Genomic DNA, 14,579 nt, shown 5'->3' with positions numbered 1-14,579 from the left:
AGAGACCGAAAAAGGAAAGAGGGGTCTACACGCGGTGTACGGGGTGACAACACGAGACGAGAACCGTCATCATCCCCTTGATGACGGAAATACGCAGCCGCGACGAAGATGTTTCTCCCGAGGAGCCCCAGTTAAAAAATATGCATGTATGCGGTCAATGAATGAACTCGTCACTCGTCAGTATGTTACACGACGAGAAACTTGCCACTACTCTAGAAGCCGGTGACTTTCGCGACTTCGTCGATTCCCGTCGTGCTGGTCACACTACCCTACGGTCTCAGGGTCCAGATCCTCGAGCTATTGAGATTCGCTCCTTCATGCTCGTATCGAAATCCTGCCCAGGTCCGAAATTTAGACAAATCACCGTCAAGCCTGCTTGAAATCAAAACAATCGAATCGAGAACCCCAAGACCGCAACGAGGAACAGCTGCAGTCGATCGTACGACGGCCATCGAAGGCATCTGGCTCTAACGAAAAAGAAAACGGACACGCAACAATCGAACAACGGCACATTTGCCGGTAGTCGTCGACAGGGAACGTCCCTGTGGGAAAGAATTTCTCGTCTGCTTGGAGGGTGCGAACTTGGCGCGAATGGCTCGCTGTGTCGATCTCTGGGATTTGGTCAAGTGATTTTCGGAGATTCGCCTGAACGTTTCTGCGATCCCCTTGCCCCGCGAAAGTTCTGTGGCGTGCAGCTGACGAAACGACGATATTATAGATGGAGACTGGGTCGGATCGACAATAACGGGTGCGGTCACCGAGTTTTCGCTGTACATAAATACACAGGCTGTGCACGCAAGAGAGGGAGCGGGGAGCTTTCTGATTGAAGCAAGTGTTGACGCGTTGTTCAACCCCTATTTTATTGACATGGGCTCTGGATTTTGGCACTTTTGAAAAATTGAAGACGAACCGAACAATGGCGTGAAATATTGACTAGTGTCTCCCCTCCTCCTGTTTTATGGTCCATTGAGGAATTTTCTCGCAGCTCGTCTGCATACTGCATCACCGTCTCGAAGGGAAATCACACAGGGACACAATGAAAGGACACTGCGCAGCCTGAATGCTCGCATTTTCCGTAATCTTGCGGTGATTCCGCCGCGACGGATTCTGCTGCGTGCGGACGTTGGCTAATCACGATAGCTTTTGAAATACAACAAGACAGTAGAACATTTTCTACGGAATCGTACGACCCAATGTCCACATACGAAGCGAACGCGCCTCGCTTTTTCGTGATGGATGTCAAACACGTGAACGTATAAAGGCCAAAAGCTCCGCCATCGGGGCGATAAATGATAAATTAAGTTGAAGTCTGAAGATGTATTCTTCGATTAACAATGACTTGTGCCAGGGCGACGGGGCTCAAACAACACCACGAACTTCAAGGTGACTGGAGAATCATGGCAGTACAATCACACGACAGTGGCAGATCATGCCGTCGACGCCGTAGTGGTTGGCGCAACACCGGCAGCAATAATAAGTCGCACGCAAAGTTAATTATTACAATTGAAATTTTCTGAATGTCCTCGCTAGATGTCGTACGAAGAAGCATCAGTTCGCTATGTTATCTGGTCGTTTCTTCGCTCATACACCCTCATACACCATTGAATATCCGCCTGACGGAGACGGGATCGAGGAGCTAGCCCGTCCGAAGATATATCACCGTCCTCTCGAGACCTAGAATAAGTCTCCTCTGATCGGTCGATCAGAGTGTCGTTTGCGGTCCGATGGCGGGGGGATGTTCTGGAAGTGATTCATGGATCCTTCACGATCATTATCGGGAGGCATCCTTTTTGAATTTTGCCCACGCTCCGTTGTCGAACGCGTGAATTCTAATCGGTTTGCTCATATAATATCTGTGGCATTTGATTTTTGAAGACCATCGCTCCATCATTCTCATCAATATTGAACCGCGCGAACTCGAGCAGAAACCCCAGTGTCACGGAAATTTCTCCTGAAGGTTCGGGTCAGAACTTCTCGCTAAATTGAACGCAATGCAGTACGCGTCGCGTCATCGCCCATTCGTTACAGCCCCGCGCACGATTTGTGACGCTCTTTTTAATTGTGGGCTAGCTGCCAAATATGGCGGCGCTCTGTGGTCACTTTTTCAGCCGGAATTCGTTGCATAATTCGTTTTATTAGTCGCTGCGCTATGTAGGTGGTTACTCTCTCGATCAGAATGACGTGCTAATTCGCCAATCCGAAGGTTCCACGGTGAGATCAGAAATTCGAGGGAAACGGGTCTTCGACGAAATGAGAGCTGCCCCCCTTAGTCGGGACTAGAATGTGTTCGGCAGCCTCGATAAGTCTGACCTGGTCGGGGCTTCGCGATTGGAAACTCACCCCTATCCAACAGACTGCGAGTTCTCTCGTGCATTGCAGCTCTCTACGAAAGTTCCATCTCCTCGCGTATCGCGACGCATCCAGTACCGTCAGTTCTGAGCATAAATCAGCGGAAACTCCCGAGTTACCTGTACGCGAACCCTACGGTGGCCATCTGGCCCAATGGCGCGTGCTAATCGCGTGCTGGGCGGAAACAGAAGGTATTCGGCCGTCACTAGGACGGCGTTCTGAGGCTCATCTGAGCGAAGACATCTCTGTAGCAGCGCGCCGCCGCCGGAGAGAGAATCTTATTTCGACCGAACGCAGTTTCTTTCTCATCATACCGAGATTTCTCTCAAGTCCGAAAATTCTTTCTCTCGCTTCGCTATTCGACTGAAGGCGCTCAAGGTTCCGAACTTCGGAGCTGATCTAATCCAGGAGTAATTCAGTCGGATTTCTCCCTATAACCGTCGTCCTATGGCACAAACACGATAAATATCTCATTTTAACAAGCAATTCTCTCCATTTGTTCAGGGGAACGATAACAGGGCCGTAATAACCCTGCAATCATTCCCAGATCAACACGGCTGAAAACCAGTGCGCGTCGTACGCCGGAGGCCGTCAATACTTGTCGAATTCTCGAAATTCAAAGTCGATCGATGCCAACAGCAGTCGTTTAGTTTATTCCTTCATCCGTTATAATGGACCGCGAGCCGAATCACGAGCAAAGGAACATCAAGAAGAGGGAAAAAAGCGAAGAGCGGGGCACCGTTAGCCTCACAACCATCTAAAACACCGCGGTCCTTCATTAGATTCTATCAACTTTCGCTGAGTGTTATCAATTTTATGTCGGAAGCTACCCCGTAAGCATCCGACCAAGGTAGAAGATAGCCTGAGCAGGATTCGCGGCTCGCCGCTAGCCAGCGGAACAGACCCCAGCGCGATATAGCGCGATGCGAGTCATTAGACGACAGAGTTTTGATTAGCAAGTCGCCGTTCACCTCGGTCGCCAAGACACAAAAGAAGCGAAAATTATCGGGAGGACGGGGGAGAGAGGAAACAGAACAAGTGCTTCACCACGAGAAGCAGAAGTGAGGTCCCAGGCGTTTTCCTCAGTCAGTCAGTCATCCAGTCGGACCTCCCAGCTTTTTCTGATACAATAATTGAGCTCGATCGACGTGGGGGACCGAGCCAATCAAGCACATCCACCACGCTTAGCCTGCTCACCAGCGAATTTGATACGTCAATTTGCGGCCGTGGCGGAAGAGCATCACCCATCAACAGATTTTTTAGCCTAGCAGTCGCTTGAATTATGACTCAGGTGAAGAAAATGACGGTGCCGCGACCACTATCGCGGCTCAAGATTCCAATCCAGGCGTGAATCCAGCTGTTCCGAATCGGAAAAAATAATAGAAAAACGCTGCGAGATCGCAGAAGGAGCCCTCGACCGTTCAGGTGCAACTCACTTTCGAGCCGAGGCTTGCGAGGATATATAAATTATCCGGGAGCTTCTTATCGAGTTTTATCTTTCAGCCTCCCCTCTCTGACAATTTCCCCTGTCAGCCGATGATGACGAGGAACGCAGGTGTCGTGGACCAGTTCTGCTTCTGTGCACAGAGGCAACCTCTGACCTCAGCCGTCGGGAGCTCAAGAAGAGAACCACTGGGAATGATACGGCTGCATAATTACCTGGAAAATAAGATCTCACTAAGACTCAGAAGAGAGAAGAAAAGCGAGGCTCAACAAAGGGAGGTTTTGAGTTGGGAAGCGAAATTGCCTTAACCCTTCTAGATTTAGGAGTTCCGCAAACTCTGCGGAGGGATACCGCTCTTCATCCATTCAATTCTCTGGAATTTTCTATCTCATGTAAAGCTCCAAGACAAACACCACTATTGCGTGCCGTTCCATCGCAGACGTCGTTGCAAGCGTTCATACTTATGCTCCATGACGATTAGTTTTTTGATGTCATATTAATTCGAAAAGCTAGAATGCGTTCGTCGACTTTCTCACAGGGTTCACGACATTCATGAGAGCGATGCACATCAGCGACATTCCCTCGGCCCGTCAACCAGTCAGTGAGTCGGCTTCTACCTATCTTTCTGACTTCGGGGATTCACTTACGAGCGAATGTCAACTGATGAAAATCATGGGAAGGGCTCTCACGCAGCAACTCGGCCCGCTTGTAGTAACATCGTCGGTTCTCAACGATGTTCACGAAAGGCTCAAGCAAGACCCGAGTTCCGGCTTTGCAGGGAATCTGAATTCCTCTTTCGTTTTCCCCGGAGCTCGCTCGACTCCTTGTCTCCCAACGGACCCCGACTCGCTCGGTAAAGTCAGAGTCGTGTTCAATGTTCGTCAGTTTGACTGCACCAGCCATTGACATACCTAAGTCGTTTGGTTCCATCCGAACGGTCTGTGTACTTGGCGTGTAAATTGAACGAGCTTGGAGTTCCGAAGAACGAATGAGCTCACACCTAGGATCCGAGTCTTCGCGACTCGCTGTAGTCTCCAAGACGTTGCGAACGAACAGGAACCCGTCGATCGCGAACGCTAGCGGTCCGGAAGGTTGAATTGGTTCGAGCGATATTCACCTCCGATGATCGACGTCGTCTGTTCCTTGCGATACTCCTCCTCCCACTCTTTCGCTCGCGTTTCCACGCCACGCACCAGAAACGCCGCTGCCAATCAGCGGGGACGAGCGCGAAGTTTCAGTAAAAGAAATGTAAGGAGCTTCTTTTAACTTCTTCTGGCCGATCGTCGCGGCTTTTCCATCCGGCTGGCCTGCAACCAGCCGTTGCTTTTGGGTCAACAAGAGAAACTGCGCGAATTCGAAAGAGGCAACTGCTCTTCCCCAGAAGAGAACTTAGTTTTTCTTCAGACGCAGAACTTTCTTTGCTGTGTTTGATGAGGTGCAACGAGCAGCCAGGTGCCCGCACTTTCCTCAGCGGACGCATGCAGCTCACAATGGAATGTCGGGAACGAATGAGAATGAGCTCTCTAATAGTTTCAGTAAGTCACAAGTCCAATGCAGAAGCAGTGCGATGGCGACAGACCACCCGACCGATCGCGAGCCGCTCTCACCGCAAGGGCCCGATGATTTCGTTCGAGGCACCGGACGGTATCTTCATCGAACTTCACGTCTTCGTTCCAAATTACATGACAGAGGAATCTGACTGTGAGTTCTGCCGAAAACCGGTATGGAAGCGAACTGGGAATTCTCGCTCTTGTTGAAAGCTCTTTTCTGTGACTCAATCCCGCAGCTTCTGTTTGGTATGGAAGGCTTCGGTCAGCTCGGTACTTTCTCTTTCTCCAGAGCAGCGATGAATCCAACCAATGCCGTTATCGTCCGCCCCCACAATGCACAGCATAAATACAATGGCCTATTATCGACCTGAATGGAGCGGTTCGAGTTGGTTGTCGCTTCGATCGGGGGCGGATCGTTCGGATTTCCCCAAATCTTCGAGAAGTAAGTCCCCAAATCTTCGAGAAGTAAGTCCCCAAATCTTCGAGAAGTAAGTCCCCAAATCTTCGAGAAGTAAAGTCCCCAAATCTTCGAGAAGTAAGTCCCCAAATCTTCGAGAAGAAAGTCCCCAAAGGAGCCTTGCAACGATTGAAACTGGCCGGAAGCGAGTTCGACTGCTCGAAAATCCAGGAACGCCTCTGTCCTGAGCCAGGTGCAGGTCTAATGCCGATCGTAAGAAGTAATAATTGTTTGTAGCATCGATTCGCTACCGCCGGGATTGAGTTGTAGGAAAAGCTTAATGCATCGTAACCGACTGTGCAGTTCAGGTGCCGCTATGCGACATCACAGAGTAATTGATCCCGACACAAATCATTGTGCTTATCGCCGGATATCCTATTCTCCAATCGAGCCCGGTGAAAGTAGACATTCATTTTAGAAATATCGGATCCGATGGCAGCGGCTCGTGAAACGGTAAAAAATAGAATTTCGGGTGGGAGTTATCGTCTACCGATACCGGGGCGCCTGGGACCGGTATCGTCGCGCCCATAAGGCGTAGATATCGAATTTCGACGAAGCCCGGGGAAAGTCGTGAAGAAAAGGAAAAACTCCTCCTCGTGACTGGAGATCCTGGACCGACAGATTCGAGGTTTTTCTCCGGTTTTAGCACTCATTCCGGATGATTCTGATTCGAAACTACGAGCCGAGCTCACGGTCGCACGCAACTTATTCGCCGATGAATGATAGAATTAGCTGCCCATCCACACGAGTTCCTCCATCCGATCAGCTATTCACATTACGGTCATCGAGATCACGAATTGACCGAAAAACCCCATCGAGACGCGCCGTCGCACCAAACATTCGGACTCATCGATTTTTTCCCTCTGCCGATCGGTGTCTTTCACCGTCGGATCGCTCGGCCAACCGTTCGACCGCCAAGCGCATGCTCGGTCACTTGCGGTGATAAAGGAAACCCGTATATCGACGCTATTGTCCGACCCTTGATTACCAGAACTTCGCGAGGGCCGAGCATCGGAGACACCATTGACATTTCATCGCTTAATCCTGGGGGTATTATTAAAGCCCCGTCGACGCCACAGACTCGATTCGGTGCCCCAGCCCTTGCCGTCATCGGACGGGAATAACTGGTGGTCAGAGTCACCTTCCGCCCATTCATCCACTCGGATGGACGCGCCGCTCGCCGCGGCCGACTGAGCGACGGAGCTCTTTGGCAAAGCCGATTCGGACGAGGAGAAGCTCACTCCATAAAGCATCAAGATCTCAAGCTCGTATCGGTGATGGTCAATTGCGGCCGCAGAATCCCCCTCCCCTGGATTTCTGCAGTCATCCATCCATTCCCTGGAATCGCTCAAGAAAATCGACCGCAAGCTCACCACGTCTGTTCCCACATTCCTGAGAAATTTCCCAAAGGATTTCCCCATAGAGCGGGGAAATAGGGGAGCCCCGTGTCGAAGACATCAGATCGCTTCCTACGGAGAATACCATCTATTGCTGGAGCTCCATCGTTGTCGTTGTTCACAACGACTCACTCACTGACTGTTAGTCTGTCCGTCGGTCGATCTGGCCAGCTTACCAGCCGCGGTTTGACTGCTTGGCTGACCCTTGTCTTCTTTGCTGTGCGACAACAATGAGCTTCCTCAGCTCTTCAGCTTCCGATACGGCCAGGATCAAGCTGCTGGAACCGAATCGAACTCCCCCTGCGTAGGACGCCGTCTTGCTGCTTGACTGAGCGGCTGCCTGGTTGTCCGACTGGCCACTAGCCCGGCCGAATGACTGACTGGCTCCTCGCGGACGAACAGGCAGTCACACTAAAGACAGAACGAGAGATGTCGCTTAGGATTCGTAGCCACTGAGGTGTAGCGACCCAGTGACACGACTCTACACCTCGAGCAACGATCTGCATCGATAAGAAGAGAAAGGAAGCAAGCCAACAAGACAAACACATGAACAGACGGATGAAGGATGACATGCCCATCGAATTCGAGTCGGCAGCTTTACCGGCTGAAATTTCCGAAACGGTGTTTGACATGTTTTCCACTTCGTGCAACTGCCAAGGGTTCCTATGTTGTTCAAAGTGAATCCGAGTCGGTATTCGACCGCAGATTAGCAAGGGAAACATTTTGCTCAATAATCGCCTACCCCGTACAGGAAATCACTTGATGATGCTGAAGTGCCAGCTAGCCAATACGCCGGCTACCTCATCATGTGCCGGAACATGTGGGATCGAATCGCGGCCAGCGTTGAATTCAAATTGTATAATACTTTCTCGTTCGCGTAGACGATTGATTTACGAGGCGCTCCTATCATGGAGAATCGTCCCGATAAACTCAGTAGAGCCCGCGCAAAAAAGAAAACGCCAAGTACGATCGCTTATCAGAATAGATTAGACAGATCACTCATTTCCTGTTGCTGGAGCAGCTCCCGGAGTAGTCAATGAGACGAGGAAAACACTTCGATGTGTAAATGCTTATCAATGAAGTCGAGGAAGAGATACGTCGAGTTCATGGAGTTCATTGAACCGTTCGGAGTCTTCTCGGGACCAACCTTAAATTGGACTAGCTCCTCTGGAGATATGCAGAAAGGCTTCACGATTGCTACGCATCGATTCGTCAAAAGATTTTTCTGCCACGAGAGCGCTTCCCGCTTTTTCAGCCCGGCGTTATTCTGGAGCGCCGGGTCAGGATTCCGGAATATTCTTCCATCAAAGTCCTCAGAAAAGAGGTTTTTTAACCGTGACCAAGACTTCTACGGTAGCGCCGACGAGAAGAATCTGCTACTACACGATAGCTTAACATCGATCGCTTGTCGGATGCGATCCGGGAAAACTGTCAAGTTCCTTACGTGTGTAACGAATCGTTCCGTCCCACTGTAACGGCCGACGATACATTACAAATGCTCCGCCGATCGAATTATGTCGAGACATCCAGATGAGAACGACCATGCCCCGGTCGGGATTCCAGCACACGACTGCATTCGAAGGCTTGTCGACTACTCAGGATTTCCCCTCCGAAGCTCCTCGCGGAGGGATGTCATACGGGTGGTCACGGAAGCGAAAATAACCCCCGCTTTTGGAGGAAATGATCCGGATGATTTGATAATTCCCCCCGGTGAAAGTCATGGAAGGCTCGATCCCGCTCTTGCGCTTATTCCCGGTCGCTCTCCTCGTAGGGTTCAGAGAAGACAAGCTCCCAATGGTTCCACAATGGGATGTACTTATTCTCAAGGGAAACTTATATGAGAACCCAAGCGGATATCCCGACGGAAACCCGGGCGGAAAACTTGTCAGAGACCCTGACGGCAACGCTTCCAGAAAGCCTGTCGAGAACTCAGGCGGAAACCTTCAAGGAAACCTCTGCAGAAATCCTCACGGAAAGTCTCGCGGATGTTCTGGCCTCAGAACCCACAGGACTCCCAATATCGAGTTCTCCGGTATGCACTGGCGATCACATTCGAGAAAGGTGCGAAAGGTTCATCATCATTCAGGCTGAAAATCCTCTATTGAGAAACATTTCTTGTGGATACCTCGCCCCACATTGATGTTTGAGTCAAGCAACTGAGTGAGTGCTCGGATGGTGATGGCACAGAGGAATTACGCCGACGATTACGGACGGGAACATTCGGGCTGAGCGTATCGTGATGTCCACGTTGATCGGGGCACAAGACACACAGAAAAAAATTTGATGACCCTCAAAACCACTCGAAAGGCCCTCGACCCAAAGTGCGTGATTGTTATGTAATTGCGCCGCTGAAGTTGAATCCGTCGTCGCCCGAGCTACCGAACGATTCGTCTTCGCCAACAGCTAAACGGCCATTCTCAGATTCGCGTGATTCGTCCGCGTTGTCGCCAAACTTGTTCGATTGTCTCAGTACTCTTTTTTATCTCATGAGATTTCGACGCTGAAATCCCCTTCTCCTTAGCCTCCGTATCGACTCGGAAACATGACCGTGTCCTCGCACGGCAGGGGGATCGACTCGTCGGGTGTAATTAGCTCAAGCACGTTCCTTTCCGCGTGTTTGCCGTGAGATAGACGTAGTACAAACATACAGCGGCTGATTCCGTTGACTGCAAATCGCCGGCGTAAATCGTCCAAGCGCGCCATTCTCAATCGAGGGTGCAACGAACGCACGGCGCCCACAGGCCTCATCTCTTCCTATTCGGAAAACGAGAATGCGCGAACTGGATTATTTGTTTCTGTGCCATGCACACAGAGGGGCGACACACTCCGCAGAGACATCGATGCCAACTCCAGACCCTCGGCTCCATCAGCACAGTAGGGTCATCATCGATCATTTTCCGCCGCGCTATCATTGAGCTTTTTCAAAAAGTCTGTCTTCCGATGATTTCACCGGGAATGTTTACACAACCATTTTAGCCGGCATGTTCACTATAGGAAAATGGAAAAGAACGAAAACCGGAAAACATCCGTACAAAAGATTCTCGACCCGCAGATTTTCACTGAGACGAGCTGATCATCGGAGGCAAAGTTTTGTTTTGCATCGATGGGCGAAGAAAACGCAACCCTCGCTCTCATGACTGCTGGCCTCTGCCCGAAGACTGACTGAGCGGTCGCGTCTAGCGAACTGCGCACCTCTACTCAATGACTCGCAAGCGGGCGGATGTCGATTTCCCGAATTGGCGTCTGAACGACATGGCTTGCATGTCAACGTGAGGGGATTCGCTGGAATGACACTTTTAAGGCCGATCGGTCAATGGAGTTCTTCCTCGACTCGTTTCTTTTTAGGTTAGTAACCCCTAGCCGCGGTCACTTGACCTGAGCCCGAAAACCACTCATAGGCTCTTCCTTGATTTTTGACAATTTCGGATCGACGTTTAGAAGACTCTCTTACTTCCACGTTTCCCGGAGCGCTTGGTGATACTAGACGACAAAGTAAAAAGAGGGCTGGCCACTGACTGAGTCTCTAAGTCAGTCGGGTAATGGGCGTAGAACTACGCTTCTCTGAATCTTTCACCCAGTGCATACAGTTGTCGCTGTCGCCAAATCCGTCACCTTGAGTTTGTTCTACTACGCTTCAGGACAAATCTTGATGAGCCGTCTTCAATGTCTGTTCTACCACTCTACTGAACAAACCTCGATGTCCGGTCTTTGAACAATCAACTCGACGACCGTCCCAGCCTCAGTCGTGGCTAAGGGCTGAATGATACTCTATTCCAATTGATGCTTCACGTATTGGACACGCATGATGATATTAGTGCTAGGATTCGTGGTTCTCGAGTATTTTGGACCCGAGCCTATATTATGGCCTATTTCAACCTGAAGAAAGGATTTTCGAGTTCGGGATTACCTTCTGACGATGCCTCACTAGCAGTCCCACATGTTTGACCATGACAATTTTCCTCATGAAATGCTTTGTTTTGGAGGATTTCGACGATCAGGTTTGTGACCGCTTCCACGATTCGCACCCCATCTTGTCTACCTGCCGGGGGCTAAAGCGTAGTTCTAGATCCGCTGCGCGGGATCAGCGACTCCGTGAGCTTCTGGACCGATGGGCTCCATACCTCCTTTTGAGAGAGCGTCGCGACAAATCATCGGGAGGAGCTTCCCAAATGAAACAGGAAATCCGATGTGAAGCCCAATGCAACCGTCACCACACCAAAATTGCCCGGTTTCCTCACGGAAATCGCATCCGTCAATTGCGATCAATCGCTTCAGTCGCCGCTCCATCCAGTTATTGATTCATCGCCTTAATCATGGCACATCCACCTGACCAGCCACCATCGGTTTCAGTCATCGACGTTTATCCTACTTCAATCTATGGATCACCCTGTCGATCGAAATAGTGAGAAGGCGACGAGAGGAGAAATGCCTGAACACGATAAAGGCTTCCCTCAGCAAAGCAGGCGGAGAAAGGATTGAACTCGTCATTTGCTTGAGACTTCGAGGTTCTGCAATGAATATAGCGCAATTCGAATCGGGATCTGAATTGGATGGTAAGAGGACTTCTATTCCGATCCGTTTGGGGCACACCCGGGCCGACGAGAATACGCACGAGACAGGTACTGGTTACATAATGCGAGATTACACTTCTGATGGCTCTGCGAAACCACCCGTCTGGGCCTCTTCGAATATTCTTTTGATAGTCATTCCTTATCGAGGAGAGATCCCTAGATCCCGCACGACTCCAGATCCGCTAACAGATGCTGACCGCGATAGATACAAGGTCCGCACGGCATTCGGCGGAAATCTCATGGGAAATCTATGCTGTTGACAATGAGGAGCGATTTGTCGCTCGCTTGCACCGGAGTTTATTCCCATTCCAGCGAGTCAGGCAATTATGGAGCTGATTTCCGCACGAAGCCCTCTTGTCGTCGCGAGATCGCGCCAACCCGCACCGCTCTTCGATAGGAGCGTGAAATTATGTAACGCAAATCTGTCTTCATATTTTCGCCTGAATTTTCGTCCCCTTCGAAGCCGACCGGGACCGCTGCATTCAACCGATGGGGTCCGAGTCGACGAATTCACAGCTGAAGTCGGCGACGGCTGCATCATGCCATGTTCACTTGAAGCTGATATCTTTATCTTTGAATCAGCCAAGTGAAATTCATTTATAGCGTCGAAATCATGCTCCCGCATGGCAATCTCGCACCCAACGAGTGTATCCAGGGGTCTCAGATTTATTGCCCCCCAAGAGCCGAGGAATCTCCCATGATTCGGAGTACCGCGCGGGATCGGTTAGGGAACGAAGTCTAAATCAGTTTCGGGGAACGACTTCGGGATGGCGAATTAGGTAGAGATTTTCGCGCAGCATGACTCAGCAGCTCGATGTGAAACAACAGAGGGTTTCGGCCGCAGAGTTGCCGCCGCTGTCAGGAATTCTGATCGCGTAAACGGATCGTTTTTGAAACGACTTCTGTGCTAGAAGACTCATTTATCATTCATAGCTGTACCTCGCGTAATGGTCTCGCGCGAAGATGTGGCTTCCCGAGAGTCGCGGTGCTCTGCTTTGAAGATCATGGCGAAATTCAGGGATTGGAAATTTGAAACGCAGTACGCCCGGCGCGACAGCTCCCGGAAAGTCACGGTCCGGATTCACGAAATTGTTCCGGAACAGAGATCTATCCAACGATTCCATCAGATGGCTCGTGCGGAAACGAGGTAGGAGTCGACACTTCCGTCACTCAAGTCGTTGTTATCATCGAGTTGTGAACTGAGGATCGAAAGCTGAAACAGTGAATTCCCTTCACAAATTGTTCGGAGTAGGCACGGAGCTGTAATATGGCGACAATCGGCCTCAGCCTCGATCGACGTCGTCAGTTCAGCCACTCTTCTTCAGTGATGGCGAAGAACCGTCCGCAATACGCCGCCCGAATCAAGTATGCCGCTGTCGGGCCTCTACGAAGCCGAAACTCATGTGGAAACAGTGAAGCAGTCGAGACGTTCTCGGACTGTCGGGACTTCAGGAAGCATCGATGTGCGGAGCAGAATTCCGAAAATCAACTCCGAGTTCGAGTCGAGAGGCGAGCCCTGCTCTGCAAACCCGACCGTCAGACTGATCATTGATCTCCATTAGTATTCGATTCCACGCGAAGAGCACGTGCCCAGCAAGCTGTGAAATATTCAAGAAAATCTGCTGGAAATTCTGGTGGTCCGATGATGGAGAAATTCCCTTCACATTCTTCTCGGGCCCCGACAACGGCCCGTGCGCGCGACGAAGAGCCGCGGAAAGCAGGAAGCTCTGCTGCGATCCTGCAGAGGCAATGTCAACAGCGATTGAAAAATTGACTTCGTTTCCTTCAGCAAATTCCTCTATTTTTGTTGTCTTTGTTGCGCGCGTGATGTTCAGCGACGGAACGAACGATTCAGCTCAGTCAGTCGGCCACCGTTACGTCGATGCCGGCGGCGCTGTCAACATGTGCCGCGCCACACGCGGGAAGAAGATGGACGCGACTGAGCTCAAAACTTTGTAATCCTCGAGCCATGGCACAATGCGGGTCGAACGCTCGTTCCGAAGTCCAGAAAACGGACCGAGTTCAGTCAACCGTGTCCTGACGATGGGGTACGCACACCGCATCTGCAGACGACGTCGACAGAGGAAGGGTCACATACAGTGAAGCGTTCTCGTGAATTGCAAGTTTTTCCAATGAGTCTGCTGACACAATCAGCGACCAGCGAGTTCGAATGACGAGTAGGATATCGGGCGGGCAGGATCTCCTCATCTACTCATGGTGGCTCGGAGGGGCTGCCGTATCCCCATAGCGTATTCCTGTTGGAAACATTTTCGGTTCTTTTCGAGCCCGGGAATCCTGCGGGAGCTTCCCTGTCTAGTTCCTCGGCCCGAAACTGGAATCATCGATCCCTAATTTCTTGTTTGACCATCGAGAGCTCGCAGACTGCGAAATCGCCCCCATCGATTCAAACGAGTGGCTCGAATCGGAAGCAATAAACTGTACAAAATTGACCCGAACTGCAGCACTTCTTGCTTGACTTCAGTCGACGAGTTTGAAGACTGGACTCTACACAATCGAAGATGGAATCGTCGGGTAGTTTGCGCTGCGAGACGTAGAAGTCACTGTCATGGGGAAAAATTTCAATTCGTAACTCGATTGTTATTGCTCCGCCGTCACGTAAGTATTGAATTTTTCGCCACAGCTGTCACCGCGGTTTTCGGTCGCTCGGGACCCTCCCATTCTCCCAAGTGGGTTCCCACAATTCCACGACGGGTAACTTCTAAAGTGGCCGGGCTTAGTTCCGGAAGCGCAGTGAAAAGACCCCCTGCGGAGTAGGGGACATTGACAATCATTCCTACGACATGTGACAGC

Source organism: Galendromus occidentalis, unplaced genomic scaffold (genome assembly GCF_000255335.2).
Source record: "Galendromus occidentalis unplaced genomic scaffold, Mocc_1.1 scf7180000077524, whole genome shotgun sequence".
In the NCBI taxonomy this organism is placed as follows: Eukaryota; Metazoa; Arthropoda; class Arachnida; order Mesostigmata; family Phytoseiidae; genus Galendromus; species Galendromus occidentalis.
Note: the sequence above shows the minus strand (reverse complement) of the source record.